Source organism: Prionailurus viverrinus, chromosome F2 (assembly GCF_022837055.1).
Source record: "Prionailurus viverrinus isolate Anna chromosome F2, UM_Priviv_1.0, whole genome shotgun sequence".
Classification (NCBI taxonomy): Eukaryota; Metazoa; Chordata; class Mammalia; order Carnivora; family Felidae; genus Prionailurus; species Prionailurus viverrinus.
In genome coordinates this window covers 2469419-2472412 of record NC_062578.1, presented here as the reverse complement: position 1 = coordinate 2472412, position 2994 = coordinate 2469419, and the positions used below count along the sequence as shown (strand labels likewise).

The 2994-nt window shown below is 36.7% G+C and overlaps 1 non-coding gene across 1 annotated transcript; it reads left to right on the top strand.

The window, feature by feature from the left end:
- The first annotated feature begins 2598 nt into the window (after positions 1 to 2598).
- Positions 2599 to 2659, top strand: LOC125156785 (U7 small nuclear RNA). Its single transcript, XR_007148771.1, has one exon. It is a non-coding gene; the product is annotated as a U7 small nuclear RNA (small nuclear RNA).
- The last annotated feature ends 335 nt before the right edge of the window (positions 2660 to 2994 follow it).

Here is a 2994-nt window from a genome sequence, read left to right as displayed (position 1 = left end):
TGAAGGCTCCAGAGCCAGCAGACTTTTGGTCTCTTGTCTGGTCTTGCTCGCACTGCTCTTCCTGATAAAATTCGAGTTGTGTCTCCTTCCAGTCCTCAATGAGTAGTCTCCTGGATGATTCGGACAAAAACAAAATTCTCTCCAAGCTTCTGAACAACTGTCCATGCTTCCTTTATAAATGTGACGCTTAAACACATAAGCAAAGCTCCAATTTTGCGTGACTATGATTTTCTAACGTTGGGGATGATAGTGGTTTGAGAGGGAGACATTAGAAAGTCTAGTTAGGATAATAATATTTGCGCTGAGAGAATATAAAGGAAAAAAACCCTTGTTTTTACTTTGTATTCTTTTACCCTGTTTTCTCACAGATCAGTTATAATCAAGCTGAAAGAGCATAATTCAAGTCTGAGAGACTAGCTTCTGGGCCCCTGTCAGAATATGTTAGCCTGAATATGTGTAAGTGACCACAAATACAGTCGCTCCCAAAAGCTGAACAAATACTTAATGTGAAGTATGATTTGTATGTTGCTGCCCGGCTAGGCAAGTGCTCATTTTCTCACCTGAATTCGCCTAATTCTAAGGTCTATTAACTAACATGTGACTCTTTCATAAAGACAGGCAATCAAAGAGAAATGTCTAATAGGATATTGCACAGAGGAGTATAGAATGCCGGAGAGGCGACTGGCCTGCAGATAAAACTCAGAGAATCAGCACGTAAATGACACGTAATGCCAAGATCCAGAATGAAATCCCTCCAGCGTATAAATGTAGAAAGCAAAGACAAGATTCATCTATTAATTTCCTTTCCTTACATGCTGTTAATGTATGAATTTGGGAAGGTACTTAAGACCGATGGCGATAAGGAAAAATACAAAACAAAGAGATCTAGCTCTGTAGATGATGTCCATCCATTACTTTCACACGACATCATCGATTTCTCGTTAGGGTGAGCGTATCACTCCACCAATTCTTCAGTATACCATAAACTTTGGGAAGGTCTGAATTTTGGAAAGGAGTATAGCAGCTACACAATATCCTGTCCTTAGATCAGAAGGGTGATGTGACATAAAATATATAATAAAAAATGCCTTCACTGTACTATTTTCAGCAAACCACCATGTGCGTTAGTCTGACATTTGCAAATCTAGGCTTAGTGATTTCTCCCTCTTAGAGGAGCATTTAGATAGTGAAAAGGCTGGATTGGAGACAGATGTTCAAGTTAACCTTGAAGAAGGGCGATGACTGCAACCTTTGTATCCCCATGTCAAGACATCTCAATCTAACACCAAACATGCAAACGACTCACCTTTTGATTAAATCTCTGAAAGAGCAGAAAAGCAAATGTATGTGAAGGTACACAGCTGGGTCTGGGACGTGATAAGTATTCAAGACTTCGCTCTTTTTTGGGTTTTGTTGTTGTCGTCGTTGCTTCAAAACAAATGTTCTGGTGAAATTAACATCAACAGTGTCGAGATGTCAGAAGATTTTATTATAGACACTACACAAAGATATTTGTGTAATGCTGTGTGAGCATTAAAGGCTCAGTGGTCTTCCTGGATGAAGAGTTAGCTATTTAATCTTTCCTTCATTTTTAAATAAATTAAATAATAAGTAGTATACTTAGTACTAAAATAGTCTTTGAGGTTGAAAGAACAGAAATCTCATACATTTATACTATTTTTAATGTTTATTGTGTGTGTGTCATTGGTTAACATAAATTAAATAAAAACACACTTTGGGATCAACTCACTAAATATGACCGCCATTGTCTCTGTTACGCTTGTCTTTGGTTCAAAGAATTTTCAAGAACGTACATACAAATGGGAGATGTTAGATGTGAGCTGCTTAGCAACATGTTCATTTAGGACAAACGAGAACCTCACCCCAGAGAATATTGGTAGAACCTGTATGTGGGCCGTAGCAGATAATGATGGTAAGGATATTAGCATCAAGGCTTTTGGTCTCATGTCATTTCAAACTAAGAGGACAATATGAATTAAATAATGAAAAAAAAATGTTATCGGGTGTCACAAAAACTGATTCTGTGTCTATTTTGTTGGAAGTCATTTTTTAAATGACATTTAAATAAGGCCAGATGAATTATGAATGGATACATTTCAGGAAATCAGCACCCTCACTGAAAATAATATAAACTCATTATTAAAACTTAATTATAGCTAAAACCATAATAAGTTTTTGAACAACAAGGGTACAAATGTGTAAGATAGAGAAAAACAAACAGCCCTGTGGCCTTGGAACATAATTTGCATTCGATAACAATTTTTAATGCATACCAAACACCTAGAAGCGTGCAAAGAATAAAGTAGCTAATAACTAGATATTAATTGAATGCAAGAATGAGTATATTAAAGAGGAAGTTTTATATGAGTAGTACTTTTGAGAATCCACAGCTTTTATTTTCTGTCTGATCTTTTTTCCAGATATGATTCAAAAGCTGGAGACCAAAAACGTGTGTGCATAGAAAACACTTTTCAGTCCTCACTCAGAGTGATGTGAACAAAAGCATTCAATGTCAAAGTCTAAATATTTCTTTTAATTACTGACTTGTAGTTTGAGCCTTTAAAAAAATAAGTAGTGAACTGTTACAGCTCTTTTAGAATTTGTCTAGCAGGTTTTCCGGTCTTACTGGAAGACTCCTGCCTGCCCCCCCCCAAAAATGAAAAATTAAAAAAATAAAAAAATAAGTAGTGAAAAATCTTTTCTAGATTCCAATAAATATCAGAGGACTGTTTCCACTTTTCGGTGGCAAATTATATAACCCTCATTTTATTATCTTATTCCGTGCTGCTTATTTAGAGAACTGAACAGACACAAGGTGATGGAATTAGCCACATGTGGGATCCAATGGACACAGCCTTTTCCTAGCTGAGTATTGTTGAACGAAGTACTCATACCCTAACCGCCTCATAGGGTTCCTTGAAGAATAAGAATTGCATCTGACACAGGGTCGATTCTCCGAAACCTGGAAGCCAC